Genomic DNA, 11215 nt, shown 5'->3' with positions numbered 1-11215 from the left:
CTCAACCTCAAGAACGAATTTTTCATTACTAGTTCGGATGGTGATTTGAAGAATGAAGATAATTTAGGATCCTAATAATGGAATCAAACATAATAATTTTATCAATTTTACCATGTCACTTTTGATCTTAAAATGATTATTTCATACCAAACATTTCTTTAATTTAGTATATCTTAACTGTAGCTTACATTTGATGGCCATAGTCACATACTATCACGTGCTATTAAAAAAAATTACTGGTATGATAAAAAATTTTAGGATTAACCATATACAAAATCCTCAACTTGTTTGGGTTTTCAATTTTTATTTAGAACTTCAATTTAGTGTCATATTAGCAACCTTTTTGACAACATACAGTAGCATATGACCATCTTCATCACGACTATCAAATGAAAGCTAGAATATCAATTGTATGATTTTGAAAGTTCAATGATCCAATTGTACCAAATTGAATATTAGGATAAATATGAGAAACTGTAAAAATTCAGAATTTTTGAAATAACTAATTCTTTTTCCTAACAGCTGCTAACTAAGATGTTGTTAGTAAAGAGTGTGGAGTCTACACTGAAATTTGAAGAGTAAAATTTGCATTGACCATGACATTTAGAGCACTTTGAATTGGAGAGGCCCGTTTCTTGGTCACCTATATCTCTAGTTTAATCTTTACACTAGCATGGATATTGATTTTGTTATGTTGTATTCATATACTCTCTGGGGCAAGCTCCAACCACCCATCGCCATAGATTGTGTTTTGATCGGTGTTATAAATGTCTAATTAATTAATCCTTAGATGGTGAATAATAGGATTGAGGATAGGACATGTTTGGAAGTTCCCGCCTGATCTAGCAAGATCGTCTTGGAAGAGAGCATGAGGATGGGAGAGATGGTGAACGTTTTATTTTAAAAAAGTTCTTGTAGGGATATTGAGCCTTGTGACCCCTACGCTCTTCCTTTGCCTGCTCCTGTCTTCCACCATGGTGCTCTTTATTAGAAAGATTCTGTTTGGATCCAATAGAAACTTTCCAAATAGGCTTTCAGTCCAAGTTTCTATCTATAGCGGTGGTAGCCTCTTGACTAATAGCAAGTAGTTATCCTAGCAACCATACCTTATGTGGATTTCTTGAATTTTAGAAAAATTTAGTACTTGACTTGTTTAATGGCTATAATTTTTGGACATATTTTACTAGCTTTCAAGAATATATCTTTCATGCGAAAGTATGATTGATCTTCTTTTGCTACATTGACCATTCGATTGCACTCTGCATAGCTCTCAAAGCACTCCCAGCTTCTTAACTCATCCATTTGCATAGACCATGAGACAAACTACGATACGGATTGGTACGAAAAAAAATAAACCCTTCTTTTGCATGAAAAATATAATTTTTTTCACTGAGCAAATGAATTACATACATGTACACCAAAGAGTTCTCTTATTTCAAGTGGGATATGTTGTGGGTTAAAAGTGAAACTTTTGGTTCTGTTAAAAAATAATTACTAAAGCCTTCACTTGCTTGCTGCAAAAATTATGCAAATTTTCCACTGAGCTATTGCAAAGTTTTCAATACATCTAAGCTGGATCATTTTTTTTTTTTTTTTTGGAAAAATTAAAGCCATGGATGGACTATATCCAAACCTAAATTCATAAGCCCAATAATTGGGCTTATGAATGGAAAGGACAATTATATTTGTGCCAAACTTGGCCCATTGGACCATTCGCCATAAAGGCATTGCATTGCTTGATAGAGTCAGAGAAGCTGCAAGAATGGATCTACAATGCTGTATGTGGAGACTACTGATACCAATTTATTTCACCTTATAAGAAAGCTGGAAGACTGAACTACCTAGTTCCAGATTTTGTTTTTGAAATTGTAGATGCGCTGCTGTAACTCTAGCTGTTGTTACTTTGAATTACATAGCAAGACTTGTGGCCTTCCATTGTTCTTTAAAAAGGAAGAATACTTCTGGGGTCCGTTTGGATACACGGACCAAAGAAATTACAGAATAAAAGATGCTGTGATAGAATGATGATACAACAGAATCTCATGGGCAATTTTTACTTTGGTCCTTTCTGACATTTTCTTGTTTCACCAACGAAAATTTTCAAGAGAAAAATTGATACTTGAAATGATCACTATCACTTTTTTCGTTTTTAGTCTTAAATCAAAAACAATCACTACCAGCCTCTTAAAACTTACTGCTCTAAATTTTGATGTAATTCTACAAGCCCTTAATATGTTTTTCTATTAATAACTACCCTCCAAATTCAGATGGACCAAAAGGTACAAGAAAATTATTGTGTAGTATTTTGTGATTATGTTAGTATTCATATACAGATATAATCAAAGTTAGCTCTTTCAACTAAGATTCGAACCAATTCAAACTGTATAAACTCTTGAACCTGACATCAAATAGTAATGGTAATTATTGCGGCAGAAATCCTCTCAAGGTCAGGTTGGCTGGAGGTCGATGGCGACTGCAGGACTGCGATAGCTAGACGGCGGTGATAAAACCAACAAGAAAATTCTCCGATCGAAATTGTCTCCGATGAGAATCCTTCGATGCTCAAGTCAGATCTCTGACACAGATGAGAAGAAGTGAGCATGTTGAGAGAAAGATTTTTTCATATTTTGGGGTCCCCTATGAGCCTTTATTTATAGGCAGAGGCTGAAGAGTCATTAAAAGGAAGCAGAATCAGATGGTTAATCTTGACTTATGGGGCAAGATATGTCTGTCATCTTCCTCCTTATCTGCTCTATGGCTAACTATCATGTTGTGGTCATTAAATTTGAAAAGAGATAATAGATTTTCAGATCAAGTCGGACCTGACAAAGGGATCTCAAATCAGCTAACAGCATGGCTAATAGGGATATCTCTCTGGTGCTAGAAATTAAGATTGATGGTCGAAGTCAGGATTGACGGCCGAAGTCAAGAGGCTGATAGTACCACTCAAGATAGTTCGATCCGAAAGTAAGATTGGTAAAGTTCAAACTTGTTTGGATCTTTCATTTGCCTTATGTTTTCAGCTAGTACGAAATCACCTCCAACAACAATGAATAATGTTACTGGATATATCTCTAGGTTTACCTACCTTCTCTAGAACAAGATGTGAAATAACCTCAACACAGTGAATGAATAATACTGCACTACTACGAGCAATACTAGAAACAAGCTACTAAAGGAGGATACCTGATGTCTTTGCGAGATCAAAAGGTTAGCTAAGCACTTCATTATGGTGGAAAAAGATGCAAGTGGAGGATGAGAAGAAAAAAAAAAGCACTTTGTTATCTTATCCAATGAATAAATACATACATGTCAGTAGGAGATTTGATGAAGGTGAGAGGTTCCTGAATGTTGGAGATGGAAGTAAAGTTTCAGTTCTAGCATTAGGAATCATGAACTTTATAATCAATTCTCGAAATATAATTCTGAGTGAATGTCACTATTGTCCAAGCTTTTTATTAAATATTATTTCTGTAGGTCTTTTGGCCATAAACGGTTATCGATTTTTAATAAAAGAAAACGTTTGTAATATCATTTGGAATGGTGTTACAATGTTTGTTGGACAACTTAATAATGAAATTTACTTTCTATCACAACCTGTTAATGTGGTTCAAACCTCCGGTAAACGTCCTAGAATAGATAATATATCAGAAGTCTACCTTTGGTACTGTAGGCTAGGTCATATCAATAAGAACAGGATAAACAGGTTGGCTCAAGAAGGAATTCTTGAAGTAGATGATTGTGAATCACTTCCAACCTGTGAGTCCTGTCTTCTTGGTAAAATGACCAAGTCACCTTTTACTGGAAAAGATGAACGAGCCAGTGAACTCTTGGGTCTGGTACATTCTGATGTATGTGGACCCATGAGCTCAAGTGCAAGAGGTGGATATTTCTACTTCATAACCTTCACAGACGACCTATCGAGGTATGGGTATGTCTATTTAATGAAGCATAAGTCGGAGTCGTTTGAAATGTTCAAACTATTCCGAAATGAGATAGAAAAATAAACTGGAAAGTGTATTAAAACTCTTCGATCTGATCGAGGAGGTGAATACATTTCCAATGAGTTTCTGACATATCTTGGGGAGAATGGGATTCTCTCTCAGTGGACACCTCCTGGAATACCACAGCATAATGGTGTGTTTGAAAGGAGGAATCGGACCTTGTTGGACATGGTTCGATCCATGATGGGGTTTGCTGGTCTGCCGATCTCCCTTTGGGGATATGCGCTCGAATCGGCTTGTTACCTTCTAAATAGGGTTCCGAGTAAGTCTGTAACCAAAACGCCATATGAGATATGGATAGGACGTAAGCCAGTACTCTCACACCTTAGGGTTTGGGGGTATCCGGCTTATGTTAAACGTTTAATTACGGACAAGCTTGGATCTAGGTCTGACAAGTGTAACTTTATAGGGTACCCAAAAGAGACCAAAGGGTATTACTTCTACCTAGCTGATGAGCAAAAAGTGTTTGTCAGCCTTAAGGCAATCTTTTTGGAAAGACAGTTCCTTGGTGAAGGGATTGTTGCCTCTAAGGTCGAACTTGACGAAATTCGACAGGTAAAAAATCCGACGCAAGTTGCTGAACCTGAACCGGATTTGATTAGATCAGATCTGGAGCCCATTGTTCAAGCACCCTTAAGGCGATCTGATAGAGTACCACATCAACCGGACAGATACTATGGTTTCTTGGTCCGGGACGACGATCCTATCGAACTTGATGAAAACGATAAGGATCCGATCACCTACATAAATGCAATGCAGAGACCCGACTCTGAGAAATGGCTAGAGGCCATGAAATCCGAAATGGAGTCCATGAAGGTAAACAATGTGTGGACATTGGTTGACCCACCCGAAGGAGTAAAACCCATAGGGTGTAAGTGGGTCTTCAAGAGGAAGAGGGGCGCAGACGGAAAGGTGAAAACCTATAAAGCCCGTCTGGTTGCCAAGGGATATCGTCAACGTTATGGTATAGACTATGACGAGATATTTTTTCCTGTGGCAATGCTCAAATCCATTCAGATTATGCTTGCGATAGCTGCCCATCTGGACTATGAAATCTGGCAGATGGATGTGAAGACAGCTTTCCTAAACGGAGAGCTGGACGAAGAGGTGTATATGATACAACCTGAAGGATTCACATCCACAGATGAGTCTAAGGTGTGCAGATTACAGAAGTCCATTTATGGACTTAAGCAGGCATCCCGGAGTTGGAACATACGTTTTGATAGGACGATCAAGACGTATGGCTTCGTTAAGAATGGAGAAGAGCCTTGCATTTATAAGTGGGCTAATGGTTCAGTAGTAGTATTTCTTGTATTGTATGTGGATGACATTCTCTTAATGGAGAATGATATTCCTGCATTACAAGGAATAAAGATTTGGCTGTCGTCACAGTTCTCCATGAAGAATTTGGGAGAAGCTTCCTACATTCTAGGGATGAGGATCTATAGGGATAGATCTAAAAGGTTGCTTGGCTTATCCAGTCCACGTACATTGATACTATGTTGAAAAGGTTCAGTATGGAGAATTTCAATAAAGGCTATCTTCCGATAGGCCATGAAATTTTTCTCTCAAAGAGGGATTGTCCGACAACACCTCAAGAGAGAGAGCATATAGGTAGAATTCAATATGCTTCGGTAGCGGGATCTATCATGTATGCCATGACATGTACACGACTAGATGTGGCGTACTCACTAGGAGTAGTGAGTAGATACCAATCTGATCCAGGGAAGAATCACTGGAAGGTTGTTAAAACCATCATGAAGTATTTAAGAAATACTAAGGACCAGTGGCTTGTTTATGGTGAATCAGACTTGAGACTTATAGGGTTTACAGACTCTAGTTTTCAGTCTGATCATGATGACAGTAAAAGTGTGTCGGAATTTATTTTTATCCTTTATGGTGGGGCTATCTGCTGGAAGAGTTCCAAGCAGCACACAGTGGCTGATTCAGTTTGCGAGGTGGAGTATGTCGCTGCATCAGATGTTGCCAAAGAAACGGTGTGACTGAAGAAGTTCATCACCGAGCTCGGAGTAGCACCCTCCCTTGTTGGTCCAGTTCTGCTCTACTGTGACAGCTCTGGAGCCATTGCTCAAGCGAAGGAACCGAAGGCACACCAGCGGACGAAGTATATTCTGCGCCGCTACCATCTCATCCGAAAAATTATGGATCGAGATGACATCGACCTTCAGAAGATCGACGGAAAGGAGAATCTGACCGACCCATTCACTAAAGCCATTGCGGTGAAGGAGTTCGACAACTACAAGTCGAAGATGGGTATTAGATACTGCACCGATTGATTTTAGGCCAAGTGGGAGATTTTTTAGAATAGTGTCCCAAAGTCAATTGTCAGCCTGTTGACGGTTGTGCTCCTTTTGTATATGTACATGAATTATGAATTAATAAAAATTATTTTGATATTTTTTCATCACAAAATGTTTCATCTTCTAATGAACTCCTATGTTGTGGTGAAGTCCTTAGGACTATTTAGACTCGACAAAGGAGGATTTGTCGTTTAGTCCTTAAATCTGTTCGTGACCAAATGATACGTTGCTACCAAGGACGACAACATTTATCAAGCATAGATCGTTGTGTGCCATATAGGATGGTTGTCCTCTTAATCAAAGAGTGTGTAGACATTGGTATGGCATACAGGTGAGATGTAAGGGTACATCTGCACTGAACGTGACCGACTCCGGAGCTATTTCTGCTGTCAAGATTTGCTCCGATGGAATATGGGTATAAATATCCCTCCGACCTGAGACCGCCATGGTGACTTATAAGCAACTCACTGTACTTAGGCACTGGACTACCTGAATTTCTAATTCGATGACGAAAGGCTGCTGGGTGTAGTCAAGTACTTGACTTGTCGGTGCGTGTGTCAAGATGGGATTGACTACTCCAGTTTAGGAGTTGTGTACAGTTGTATTTCAATTTAGCAAAATCTTGGCCAGGGTAGTCCTTGTGAGGAGTCACAGGACTGTTTGAATTGAGCACGATTCGGATGATCTAACCAGGGTTGACAGTTTAACCCTGAGTCATCCTAAACACAGAGGTCAAAAGGATGAATTATACAGTAACCATATTCACGTAGATTCTGAGTGTTGCGATTGCGACTATTCGAGCTATCCGATCATCGGGTACCATTGCTAGATGGTCACTTCGATTAGTACAGGAATTGGTTCCTATGCTACCGGCTTAGGTTAGAACCTACAGGATCACACACATTAGAGGTTCCTATCTAATCTGATGGCTGGTGAAGAGTCCTAATGCTCGTGAATTATGAGTCCTACGTGTCTGGGACTCTGTGATCGAGAATCAGGATTCTCTGATCACGAGTCCCACACATTTTGGGTATCGGGGTCAGGAGTCCCACTGGTTTGGGACTCTTCGATCAGGGTTACATATCGATGAATTCTGATGCCCAATTACCCATCGGATTTGGACTCAATATTTATGAGAGGTTTAATTAGTGATTTGATCGCTAATTAACTCAATTTGATTGAGTAATTATTTTTGGATCAAGTCCAATTGAATTGCATTCAGTTGGGTTTGACCCGATTAGGTTAAGAGTTGACCTAATCGTCGAGATGGTTTGGTCCCTGATTTGATCAGGGGTTGGGCTTAATCAATTCTTGATTTGATTAAAATTTTATTGAGCCTAATTAAGTCTAATTTAGTTGGGTTTAAATTAATCTAATTGGGCCTAACTTATTTGGTTCAATTAGGTTGGTTTAAATAATGAAACCACCTTGACCCATTCTCCTTGCGCCACCTCACTTCCACTGCGCCCATTTGAATTCACGAGAAGAAAGTTCTCAAAAATTTTTTCTCACGCAAAGCTCTCCTCACGCCCTACTTTAATGCACCATATGAGTGGATAAGGATGATTGGTTGGCCATTCAAATTCAAAACAAAGTTTGAATTTGAATGAGCAACCAATCTTAGCGCCTTTACCTTATCCTCTTTTAATGTCCCATTTATTACACGAGAAAATATTTCTCATAAAATCACTCACGCACAAATTAAGCCATGCCCTCCTCTTCTCACGCCCTTAGTGGATAGGAATAAATTAGTTTCCATTTGAATTCAAAATTTGATTTGAATTCAAATGTGCAATTACTCATCTTTATCCTCTCACGTGGATAAGACGTTTGTTATTGTTTTAAAAGGAGGAGAAGAGTTGGGCGTGGGTAATTAAAAAATTTTGGAGAGAAAATCTGGGTGTGAAGAATCCTTGTGCGTGAGGTGAAGGTCCATATCCTTTCGAGAGAAAAAGAAAGAAAAGAAAGAAAAAAGGTGCGCAGGGTTTCAGTAAGTTCCCTAGGGTTTCAGCCTGGGGTTCGGGAAGTGAGAAGGTGAGCTACGAATGTCGTGAGCCCACCAAATTTCAGGAGAATTTTTATCATCCTCTCAAGCACGTCTGCTGATGATCCAGAGCATCCGAAGAATCGACAGACATCGATCGAAGGAGTTCGATCAGCATCGACCGTCGAAAGAGCTCTACAACGAGCTAGCACTCGTGAAGAGTCGATCAGACTAGGAGCTTCATGCGGACGATCCGCAGAGATCAGACATGCTGTGTGGCTGCATCGCGATGATCAGACTCTTCCGACAGTGATCAGATTGCGGCGATCCTCTACCCGTACAAAGGTATTGTGTTTTGAACACATTACAGTAAAGTGTTTACTGTTCAAATTCGAATTTTAAATTTAAATGCATGTATGCTATATATCATATTTAGATCCTAGTGTAGGATAAATTTTTATTAATTAATTAGATTAATTAATAATTTCTGCTATAAAATAGTAATTTTGAAAAAATTTTAAAATTATCATTTTATCCCTGCACTGAATTTTCCCCCATGTACGTGAGAATCTCTACCTATATCGATATCATATATTTTTCTGACTCATCTTTATGATTCAAAGTTTTAAAATTTTAGAAATTGATCGGATTTTTTTCTCCTTACGAATTATTTGCCTTTTCACGTGAGAAAATTTTAATTTTCTTTTCTTTGAAAAAAAAAAATGAGAAATCAAAAAATAAGATTACAGGAAAGAAGAATAATATTCCCTAGTAAAAAAATTCTAATTCTATGATTTGCTGAATTTTATGAAATCTCAATACAGAAATTGTACTATAGTCAGATGTGACATTATTATGCACCATGATTTTATAATACATCCAAATAGACATGAAACTTCATATACTTTTCTTCATAACACAATAGTAAACAATGTGTACCATGTACCTCCCATGCAATACAGTTTTTCAGAAGATATATAGGCTTGACAAAAAAGGCAGCCAATGAGTGGAGGCTGTTGTATTTGCTTGGGCCAGCCAATCAGATATGCATGAATGCAAATTATTTCTTCTGTTACAATCATGACTTGTCTCTTTTCAAGCCACTAGATGTAGTAGCTGCTCTTGCCCTTCAAACCTTCCCTATAGATGTTTTTTTTAATCTCTTTTACTCTCTTTCTACTGCCCCATTACAGTATGAAGGCTGCATCGATGTGTGAAGGGGAGAACCTGAGTTGGAAGTGATCATTACTAGACCAAACCACAGTACACACCACGCCTCCACCATGCCATTGGGCCAGTGCGGATGCTATCCTCCACCACCATATTTCCCCGTAAAGTTCTAATCTAACGTGGCACCTGATGACTGACCTAACTTCTCGTGAATCACACCAATCCCATGAATCCTTCCAATCTCCTCCCGACACGTTGGACGTGAACGTTTCCGGGAACTGAATGATATAGCATGGCATTACTCCCGACAGAGGTGGTATATAATATGATGGGGATTGCTAAGTTATTGTGTCATGAACCCTTTGACTCTCGAGAGGAAGGCTTTCTATTTGCTTTCAGTAGGATCGACACGCAGCACGACCAAAGTGTCACGGGGTCGTGTCAATGTACTCTTGTCCACTATTAGCTGGTTTCACTCTTGGCATATTGCTTCCTTTGAACTTGATGGATTGCTCAACATGAACATGATAGAGATGGTGGCTTTTCTGTCGTTTAAGTACATGCCATGCACAAAATAGTATTAAATCTGGGAGAGATGGTTGCATTGGACCAGTTACATGGCAGCATCAACTTGCACATGAATTGCATTTATTTGTCCCTCTTAAAATTTGGATCATTGATGGTTGTTTCCTTAATTGACGGAGGAAAAATCAGCAATTTGCTTCTTGATTTTTAGGAATTAAATCTAACTCAGTGATCAAAGTCAACACATGGACACAAACACACACACACACACATATATATATATATATAGATGCAGTTCACTGAGAGCAAGCATAAAATTATTTTTATCTTTTCCTTTCCCAATAAGAAGCAGAGTTCATGACCCAAATTCCTTCAACTAGAGAGAGCGCGAGATAGAGATGAAGCAAAGTAAATGTATGTATCCTGTTAGTTGGAATAAATTTACAATATTGTGCCCATGTGATTTTGTTATTTCATGTATTATGTGTTAATCTCTATTATTGTTTTCTTTTTTTTTTTTCTTCCTACTTTCTTTTCTACGAACTGATGGGTTCCTCCATCTTCACTCTCAAGTAATAATAATAATAATAATAATGACAATGGATGATCTTTTTCTTCTTTCTTGTTTTGGAGAATAACGGTGGATGCATCATCTATAGTTCAAACATAAATCTCTTCTATATATATATGCAGACAACTACATATGATCATAAAATGTTTCCTCAACAAATTTGTTTTTCAAGTCACTATATTAATTTATCAATTGCTAGTGCGGGCAAGCCATTTTCTATCTCCTACCAATTTCCATAATTTTTTTCTTTTTTCTTGTGATAAGGAGCTAACCAAAGTGACACGGGACACAGCAATATAATTGTGGACTCGTGGATCATAAAAGATTATATTCCTGGCTGTGAGGCTCATATGATTGCTCCCAGGTCGTTGATTGTAAGCGATGGAGGTGGTGGCACGGCATTTTGGAAAACACTTTGTCGGGCAAACTAACATGGGCAAGATATGGGGAACATCGGTTGGTGGATTGTTTGGAGGGTTATCACTTTTGTCTGATATCTCATGGATGTGGAGCAGGGGAGTTCAGAACGGACGACAAGAAAGATAAACTGCTGAAAAGTTTTGCAAGTGGTGAAGTGGTTTTATGCGTGCATCCATAAGAAGCATTACAAATGAGGATCTATGTAAGTATATATTTAGTT

General features: G+C 38.4%; 1 protein-coding gene across 1 annotated transcript in view; it reads left to right on the top strand.

The window, feature by feature from the left end:
- Positions 1–11215, top strand: part of LOC114914513 (uncharacterized) — a 51188-nt gene that overhangs the window by 23136 nt on the left and 16837 nt on the right. The window lies entirely within an intron of this gene.

This window comes from Elaeis guineensis, chromosome 9 (assembly GCF_000442705.2).
Source record: "Elaeis guineensis isolate ETL-2024a chromosome 9, EG11, whole genome shotgun sequence".
NCBI classification, from domain to species: Eukaryota; Viridiplantae; Streptophyta; class Magnoliopsida; order Arecales; family Arecaceae; genus Elaeis; species Elaeis guineensis.
This window is presented reverse-complemented; position numbering and strand designations above follow the sequence as displayed.